At 35.8% G+C, this 10369-nt stretch overlaps 1 long non-coding RNA gene across 2 annotated transcripts; it reads right to left on the bottom strand.

Annotated features, from left to right (window-relative positions):
• Positions 1-2952: 2952 nt before the first annotated feature.
• Positions 2953-3909, bottom strand: LOC111519646. 2 transcript variants are annotated; one of them, XR_006954456.1, is made up of 3 exons: positions 3544-3853; positions 3223-3486; positions 2953-3161 (listed from the first exon to the last, which is right to left on the bottom strand). It is a non-coding gene; the product is annotated as an uncharacterized LOC111519646 (long non-coding RNA). The 2 variants fall into 2 exon arrangements; XR_002724425.2 differs by lacking the exon at positions 2953-3161 and having other exon boundaries at positions 3262-3486; positions 3544-3909.
• Positions 3910-10369: the final 6460 nt, after the last annotated feature.

The following is a 10369-nucleotide window of genomic DNA, read 5'->3' as shown; positions in this document are numbered from 1 at the left end:
AGGTATATTTTATGTCCAATTGAGATCGTTTTTATGAAATAATCAGTGATTAAATTATTGGCAAGAAGATCGTGAACAAACTCAGATGTTTGTTTGATGACAGTTATTGGTGGTAATTTTACTGTAGCCACGGGCTTAGTAACATTTTCAAGAGGGCTGGTAATAATTTCGTCTTCTATAGTCTGTAGTGGACGAAAGTAATTTGTGTGATTGTTTGTTGAACAATTTTTCGAAGAACTGCTTCTAGTGCGAGGCATTTTACAGTTGGCTGGTGCATTAGCACCGTCAGACGAGAATCTACGACGTTTTATTGTTGTTTTTTGGTCTCTGCTAAGCAAGCACACTGATCGGGCGTGCTATTTTTAGCGCAAGAACCGTACGTTTTAACGAAGAGGGAGAAAGATGATAATCGATTGACTATGATTTTGTGTCGACCGCACACGTTGAGTGTAAGCAATAGACTGATTAGCATTTATAATGGCTTAAATATTAACTTAGTAGCATCTTCATGAAAACGTTATCCCCATGCCAAGGGGCTAGGATCTGTATGGAATGTAGTCAAGCTTATTTTTCATTCAAAGATCAAAAATTCCAAATAGATCTTCATTTTGAGATTCAGACGTTTTTTTTAAGTATATTTAAAATTTAAATAGCTGCAGTATAACTTTCTAATTTTATAAACTTCTGGAAAATGCCCTCGTAAAGCGGCTTGTTAACGAGCACGCTTGCGGGAACCGGATCGTGCCTTTAAAATATCACGGCCATCAAATAGTTTCTTGTTCTTGTTGCCGATGTCGCTGATGTCGTTGTTAACGTTGTTGTTGTCGCAGTAGTTGTGGTTGTCCTTGTACTTCATCGGGATCTCGCAGGCATCGAAAAAATACGTTCTGGTTCTGCGCCAGGGAAAGATGTAATCCAAAGCCCTGCTCCACTTCACAGATTTGTACGTAATTAATAGGGCCACAACTAACTTGGTGCTATAAACGGAACAGCGCGCAATGATATTTAGCCAGGCGGAATTCTTTACAAACAGAGCCAAAACCTTGGGATTTTTGACCAAGTTTCCGTAAAAGATCCCCAAAGCAGCACCAAATTGCTCCCAAATCAGAGCAATTACGATCTGATTGCACACATAGTAAGCGAAGATATTCACAATTACTTGCCAAGTCTTGTGCACTGCTCCTATCTTCTTCAAACGAAAGAGGTGCAGCAACATCACAGTCGAGAGGGTAATCAAAATGGATGGAACATCAGCTGGATTCTTCATGCGCAACACATTGGCATTCATGAGGAACAGTCCGACGCAGCAAAGGACTGCGGCCTTAAGCTCCCAAATTTCCTGTGTAGAGCGAATGAAGAGCATTTTTCAAATTATACAAACTTTTATAAATTTTTAGGAAATCCTGTTGTCAAAATAGAAAACAAATGAAGAATTTGTTCCGTATCGGCGAGCGTCTCAGTTGTAAGTGAGATGTATGGCCTACAAATTTGGGGTGTGGCCATAAATTCGAATCTCAAGGCCTCCCTGATCGAATTAACAATAAATCATAGCTACTAAGATCACCGAATTGGGTCTGAAAATTTTGCATGATTTTTTTGAATTTAATTAATATCTAATGTTGTGATCTTCAAGAAGCTCGTGACTATTTACCAAGGAATTAGTCAAATAAATAGCACATACGCAGTGTTAGCCAGCCTCTAGGTAACTAACTTTCTACCAACCCGAAAACAATGTCAAATATAAGCAAGTCTAAAAATGATTTAAGGGCTATATAGCTATTTGAACAGCCTCCAGCTTTTATAATTTCTTCTTCTGATTGCGTTTGCAATTTTTATTTTGTTTTATTTTATTAGGATTAAAAACAAAATAAATTTCGATCACAAAAAGAGATATCAGGTTGGCCTTGCTTTTTCCTTCACTCATCATGCCTTGGCAAAGTCAACGTTAGGAGCAGGATAGTTTTTTAGTCTCATTATATTTTGAAATTCCATTCAATTCGGATCATTTTGTGTGCTTTCGTGAACTTTTAATAATTACAATTTTTGTTGTCTTCCCTCTTTTATTATCATGGCGGAAATGTTAGTGAACGTGACGAATGTTTTAAAATTTCTCCGAGAGAAGGTCGAGCCGCAACAGTTGGACCAGATTGTTGCTCACTTTCATAATCAGACCACGGATGCGATCCAGCGTATAGCGGTGGTGTTGCAGCTGCTTAAAGTATTGGAAACCTCCACCAAGTCTGGTGTTATACAGGAGGTGAATAAGTTTTACTACGCCAACACCCATGTGGACGATGTGCGAAGAATTATGATGGATGAAGACGATTGGTTCCGTGCTACCCCCAGTGAGATTGCTTTGGATGGTGCAGTGGCTTCCAGTACATTGCCCAACCCAAGTACCCAAAACGATGATTAAAACATTGGGTATCCAAATTGCAGATAATAAAGATGTATAAAGTATGATTTCTTTGTATTATTTTTATGCTTAGATGATGCCCTGTGGACGTATTTTGATGTAGTTGCACATGTCATTTAGAATGAACGACTTCATTGGACTGTATTTCAGAATAAAGGACTTAAATGTAACATTTGTCATGTAAATATTCTGTAAGATCATCATATTGTAGCGACTGCGTATTCTTTGCCAAACTAGTCGAGTTGGTCCATTACCAATTTGGTCTACTAGTGTAAGTTTAAGCTTCTAATCAAAACTTCTATCACTTATGACATCTTCGTACGCTTTGTCGTAACGAGTTATGTTTTTCGAATGATAGTCTCTCTTTGACTATTTAGTCAATATACAAAGCTTCTTTTTAACCGGCTTTAGTACTGTTTTATTAATCGTATATGATTTATTTGTATTGAATATTAAGTCCTGTGGACGATATTTGGTCTAGCTTTAAGTGTTTCCACATGTCATTTAGAAAAGAATTCTTGTTTTCTTTTCCCACGTTCTTAATGAATGTCGATCAACTAGTCGAGGTAATGAACCAACTGTGACATTGCGTCTACTTAGATACTCTTTGTTATGACCAAGTTTGTTTTTCCAATCTTTTATTATCTTTGTTTTAGCTAGCGATCTTAAGCTGCCAGTACGATCTTAAGAGGTCATACCAAATTGCAATTTGGCGAGCCTTTTTGTTGATTACAGGAAAATAAGTCTTGCAATTAGTGATTAGTGAATTAGTTATGCTTTAATTTAATAACTATTCATTGACTCACATTTGGCAAACAATGAATTTTGAAAATGGATTTAAAAACTGAGTTTTAAACTTATATTTCATTATGGGAAGCTTTTTTTACATATGTCTATTATGACGTCTTTTTTGGCGTCTTTTATGGCGTGTTTTCTGGCGTCTTTTTTTAGCGGTTTTCTCTGGAGTTTTTTTATTCTTAGTATCTTTTCTTCATGTCAACAATAGGATATGGACAAGGCTCATCTTAATCACATTTCCTTTTCGATGCCTTTGGTTTTTGGTTGAATTCCTGCAAGGAAGGTACAAGGTAACAAATAAAAAGGGACTAACTTTAAGAGTTCCTTACCATTAATTGAATTTCTGTTTTGTGCGCAAGTTAGTAGATTCCAAGCCTTTGCTCCTTCACGGACAGTCTCCTGGGGCAAAAGGCCGTAATTTTGTTCCTTAAACTAACGTAAACAGTTTAGGAATCCATTGAGGGTTATTCTAGCGACATATTGGAATTTTTAGACCGACGATTTGTTTTTAGCTTTGGCACTTCGGAGTAGTCATAATTCTAAAATTTGTTTTATTAGTTTACTAACTGAAATTTTGGCTTAAAAATGTTGTTAACCTACGTAGAATGATACAACGATAATGAAATCGAATTCATGTGCTCGACCAGAAAAAGTTCAGAAGGCCTACTGTTTGCCTAGTTTTCAGTTTAATTGTATAAATAGTTGGTAATAGTAAATACATGGAATAAGTAGTAGCTAAAAGGAATCCTAAGAAACTTGTTTAGCATTTATAATGGCTTAAATATTAACTCAGTAGCATCTTCATGAAAAAGTTATCGATATGACAAGGGGGTAGGATCTGTATGGAATGTATTCAATATACAAAGCGTTTTTTTTTTCCCCCTTGCAAAAGGGTATAATAAAATTAATCAAATATTTGTAACACAAAGGACACGTTTCCGTTTCCATCCGTCTGTTCGTGCGTATAGAGTCACCAAATTTGGTATGTAGACTCGTGTAGTATGCTCAGTGATCAAGTTTATTTCAAATTTTTGCCACGCCCACTTCGGCCCCCGTTCCCAAACTAATTTAATTCTTGGGTGGCTTGATTGCGATAACAGTATTGTAATTTTCGGTAGCTCGCCACTGAGCCGCGTACCAGACTTCTTTGATCATACAATAATCAAATACATATGTATTTGTATTTGAAAAATATACAATATAAATGAATACTAAAATCAGAGTTTGGATTCGAATGCGCTTGAAACAGAGCTACTCATTATCTTACATTCCAACTCATTTAATTCGTTTCATTTAAAGGTTGTGCGACTGAGTTTTACGTCAGGGCACTGATTCATTTAAATTTAATTTTCAAACTCATTTCGTTTTGATTTGAATATAAATCCACGAAAATGAGGATTTGAGAAGAGACTATAGCCAATGGGGTCTACTCCATTCAAAGGTCAAAAATTCCAAAAAGATCTTCATTTTGAGATTCAGACGTTTTTTTAAGTATATTTAAAATTTAAATAGCTGCAGTATAACTTTCTAATTTTATAAACTTCTGGAAAATGCCCTCGTAAAGCGGCTTGTTAACGAGCACGCTTGCGGGAACCGGATCGTGCCTTTGAAATATCACGGCCATCAAATAGTTTCTTGTTCTTGTTGCCGATGTCGCTGATGTCGTTGTTAACGTTGTTGTTGTCGCTGTAGTTGTGGTTGTCCTTGTACTTCATCGGGATCTCGCAGGCATCGAAAAAATACGTTCTGGTTCTGCGCCAGGGAAAGATGTAATCCAAAGCCCTGCTCCACTTCACAGATTTGTACGTAATCAATAGGGCCACAACTAACTTGGTGCTATACACGAAACAGCGCGCAATGATATTTAGCCAGACAGAATTCTTTACAAACAGAGCCAAAACCTTGGGATTTTTGACCAAGTTTCCGTAAAAGATCCCCAAAGCAGCACCAAATTGCTCCCAAATCAGAGCAATTACGATCTGATTGCACACATAGTAAGCGAAGATATTCACAATTACTTGCCAAGTCTTGTGCACTGCTCCTATCTTCTTCAAACGAAAGAGGTGCAGCAACATCACAGTCGAGAGGGTAATCAAAATGGATGGAACATCAGCTGGATTCTTCATGCGCAACACATTGGCATTCATGAGGAACAGTCCGACGCAGCAAAGGACTGCGGCCTTAAGCTCCCAAATTTCCTGTGTAGAGCGAATGAAGAGCATTTTTCAAATTATACAAACTTTTATAAATTTTTAGGAAATCCTGTTGTCAAAATAGAAAACAAATGAAGAATTTGTTCCGTATCGGCGAGCGTCTCAGTTGTAAGTGAGATGTATGGCCTACAAATTTGGGGTGTGGCCATAAATTCGAATCTCAAGGCCTCCCTGATCGAATTAGCAATAAATCATAGCTACTAAGATCACCGAATTGGGTATGAAAATTTTGAATGATTTTTTTGAATTTAATTAATATCTAATGTTGTGATCTTCAAAAAGCTCGTGACTATTTACCAAGGAATTAGTCAAATAAATAGCACATACGCAGTGTTAGCCAGCCTCTAGGTAACTAACTTTCTACCAACCCGAAAACAATGTCAAATATAAGCAAGTCTAAAAATGATTTAAGGGCTATATAGCTATTTGAAGAGCTACCAAGCTTTTATAATTTCTTCTTCTTCAGTTCTATAAAATTTATACAAAATAATATTTTCACCTTTCAATTTCGTTTTAAGAAAGATATAACGAAATAGGATTGAAGGATTGTGGTCGTCTTCCTCTCAAGTCTAGCTAAACATTGTATTAATTGCAAAGATATGACTAAGGATAATGAATAATGTTCACACTATCATACATTTTCATTACACTAAAGAAACATAGACTTTAGTTAGTCTCAATAGTCAGAAGTAACTAAATTTGTAATGAATTTGCAGTCTATTCAGAAGGAATGTTTTACAAATTTATAGGATCCATTGCTTTATCCTTTTAGCGTTTTATGAACACACTTTGAGTTGAGCTTAAAAAAACATAACAATATGTAGTTTAAACCATAAATATTTTACCCTTTTTCTGCGAAAATATGTTATAAATATATTCATCTCTGAAGCATATGACAAACAGCATTGTCGGCGGCTTAGCGGGCATTATCATGTACTAACATAGCCATAGGAGGGGATGACATGACATAGAGTTGTGTGTCTGTGTGTTTGTGTGTCTGTGTGTGTGTGTGTGCCCTTTGACAACTATTTGTCACCTCACTCTGCGAATGCTGGAACTCAAACCGAAAACGAAAAACGTGACTAAATGTTTAACGATTATTAAAGTGTTACTAGCAAAATGTTTTGGGAATTGGAAAAGTTCTCTACCGCTCAAGGTAAAACTCATTTATACGTATGCACAAAAAGCAAACAACAAAAAACAGACAAAGAAAAAAAGAAAAGAAAAAAAAAACACCTTTTTCGCGCGTTTCCCGTGCGTTTCTATGGCATTTTGCCTGCGTTGAGTGTACTTGACACATTGGAAGAAAGTTGGCGCGGGATTTTCACCTTAGTGAGTTATTTTTATACTCACATTTTGTGTTGTTGGAATTTAAAATGCTATTGGGTAGATGAAGTAGGACAGTTTACACACGTGTCTGTGCCATCATCATGGATGTACCGACAACATGCATGCGAGGGCCAAATGAGATTTTTCCCAATCAGTTAATAGTTTAATCATAACGGATGTGCCTTTCAATGTATTTTTGATTGATCTTTAGCAAGTTGATAACTAATTAACCATTCAAAAATAAAAAATTCTTACAAATTCAAAAGTATTCGAAGAGCACTTGGCTTTTTTTATTTTACCCCCTTGAAGACATCGCCTAAAGAATTTGCTTAATAAATGGGAAAAGTCGAAAAACCAATACAGTAACCCACCAGCAGTTGGGTTGATTTTAGTAGTAAGTGAAGGTTTGACTTACTTACCTCATAGCCCTCCCTAGTAAGTATATTGTGCCATGTATGTATGTAAGTATGAAAGCGCGTATTTTGACGGTGTTGTCACCGTCATCACAGTCACAGGTGTTGCTGGTGTGTGATTGTCAGTTAAAGCGCATCAAAAATACTATGACAAGCCCTAAGTCATTCAGTTTCCCTGCTGCTGCTTCTTTTCTCTTCGCCACTCACTTAGATTTCCCCAAGGAGGTTTTGTTTATGATTTCTTAAATAAGAAATATACACAATATTTAGAAACTCATGCCATAGAAACAATTTTACTGCTGACTTAAGGATTATCCAATTGATTTAGTTTTGGGATCAGTGTTCATTAAGAGTGAAAATCACAATGTAACTACATAAAGTCCAATCATTGTATCTGTTAATTGCCTTTCACTTGATGTGGTTTTGGTGGCAAAACAAAAACTAATTAATCGTTATAAATTCATCAAGTTATTTCAATTGAAAATAAGTCAAACATTGTGTTCGTTTTTTGCAAATTGACAACAAATTGTTGAAATGTAGTTAAAATTTTGCATACCTTGTATATGATAGTTCAAAGGTATCTTAAGATCTCTGAAAAGAAGTTTTTATGTAGGGTAATGAAGTTATGTTAGATTATGGTAAGAAATCTTAATGCATTTACACACCAATTTAATCGAAGTATCTCTTTAATTTACTTTTGCTGTGACTATACCATGATAAATAATATCTGTACAGGGTGCATCATAGTCGCCCCAATGCAGCAAATAGACTTTGTAATGTTTGACAAGGCCATTTGGAACAGTAAAAACTCATTAAAATTAACACTAATAAGCTTTTGTTCGGAAACTGACAAAACAAGTGACAAAAAAGATATATAGAAGAGTAGAGAAAAACGAGCAAAAAGGGGAGAAAATAAACCCAAATGCAAAAAAAAATAAGAAACAAGTGAAAATTGCAACATCAACGACATCAACATGCAATGGACGAACAGGACAGAACAGGACAAAACAGGACACGCCACTCGACGCCTCATTTCGTTTCGTTTCATTTCGTTTCGTTATTATTTTGTTTTCTTTTCATTTCGTTTCGTCTCGCATTCGTTTGACATTCGCGTCGTCACAAAAAGGTTTCCGTTGTCCTTACGCCCAGCCCCTCCTCCAAGCATCAAGTGGAAACATTTTTGTTTCATGGCCCAACAAATTGGGCAAAACAACAAACAGCGAGAACATGAAATATACATACATACATAGATATGTATGTAGGTACATATGACGTCTAAAGGAGCCGACCTTGAGTTACCCTCTATTAAGCTGTTAATCATAAGAAAATGAGTCTATACACACAGGAATACCTTTTCCAAAATTTATATTTTTTGTTTATTTCCTTTGAAGTTATATTTATAGTTTTGGCACTTAAATTATAATTCCGAGTTTATAAATTACATTTCATGCATCAGCAATTAAAAGGAATTTGACAGGAAGTATGGAACCCTTATGGGATAAAGGTGAATATGATGCTTTCCATCATATAGAAAGACAATCTTAACAAAGCAGCAGGAGCATGCCCTAAGTTGAATTTTGTTGTATACAGGATATGCATAAGAACAGCAAAGAAACATTTGCGAAAACACAAAGAAAGAGCAAATAATGTTGCAACATAAGCGCCATCTCCTCTTATGTACTTGATAAAAAAAAGGAAGCAGCACTTCCATGGCAGGTCAAGTTTTGGTGCAAGTTTATGGGGTCAAGCGATTTTAAAAATTTTTTAACTTTTTTCAATTTAATTTCAGATACAATTTGTTAAAACATGCAGAGTGGGTATAAAACAATTAATCGAACGTTAGCAAAGCAATTCATAAAAAAAGAACTATTCAAGGGCATTTCCATGATTGTCCTTGAAGGGCTAATTAAGGTTCAAGAATGAGTGCAGTAATCTAAATTCAATAGTCGTAATGTTGTTCGTTTTTTATAGATGTCATAGGCCAGGAACCGCAAGGAAAATAAATCAAACCTTACCATGAAAATAAATCGGCAAATTTACTCAAAGTATTGTCGTTAAGTAAGACATTTCAAGTAATTATATTTAAAAAAAACGACTTACTCAACGGGTTGCAAGTATTTAAAGATTTTAACGCACTAGAGCGCACTCTACCCACACATCCGGCTTCCCCTCCTCTCACATTTTTCGAGTTTGAAACTTGTTCTCCACCTTCTTCTTTGTCTTGTTAGTCCATTGCCACTGACAAACTGCACTTGCAACTCATTAAAACACATATTTGCCGTAAGTTTTACCTTGCTTCTTTTTTGTTCTTTGTTAAAAAATTTACTCGCAAACCATTTAGTCGTATCATGTCCGGACTGGACTGGAGTCGTGTCATCAAAAAAAAGTGAGGGGAAAAAAACTGAAGCAAAAAAGTGGAAAAAAGAAACAACAAAAAAAAAAAAGAAAAACGCTAAGCAAAAGTCAACGTTAACCACATGGCCGAGACATCTGTTTGCCGGCTGGGGAGTTGAAAGTGGTAAGTGGAGTGAAGAGTGAAGACGGTGTGCCATGTCCATCTTTCCGAGTTGCGTGTGCCCCAGTCAGGTAGTTAGCTTTTAATTATGCCAACGGCCAGTCAGAAGAAGGCAAAAGGGCGAACAGTGGGCAGAACCATAGAAGGAGACAAGTTGGACAGGTGTCACCGGATAAATCGAGCACGACAAATGTAGTTTAAGCATTAGTAATTATTATATACACATATAAAAACCATGAAAAAGAGTAACTTTAATACAAAACTAATCTCATTTCAAAAATGAATTAGGTTTATACTAAAATAATGTATATCTTTAAATAAATCTACTTTTCGTTGAAGTTAAATAATATGTTAGTAACACAAAGACAAATAATTTGCTTACCTTTTCAGTGCATTTGGCTTGTAGCGTAACCCCAAAAAAGTATGCTATAGTTTTTAATTAAATACGAATTGCAAACGAATGCGACATAAACAACGCTTTTGCAACAAGACCTGAGGCACCGAGAACGAATAAATTCATTACGTGTATTAACTAAAGCTTAACCAAATTCAAAACACATCCGAAACAAAACTAAATGCAGCTTTATTTAAGTATCTTTAACTGATACCAAGAGAAAGTTTTTATGAATGATTGAATTCTAAAACTGCAATAACTTTGCATTCAGTTGATTTGTGCAATAGACAA

The sequence above is a fragment of the Drosophila willistoni genome, assembly GCF_018902025.1.
Source record: "Drosophila willistoni isolate 14030-0811.24 chromosome XL unlocalized genomic scaffold, UCI_dwil_1.1 Seg142, whole genome shotgun sequence".
In the NCBI taxonomy this organism is placed as follows: Eukaryota; Metazoa; Arthropoda; class Insecta; order Diptera; family Drosophilidae; genus Drosophila; species Drosophila willistoni.
Note: the sequence above shows the minus strand (reverse complement) of the source record. Positions and strands in the feature narration are given on the sequence as shown.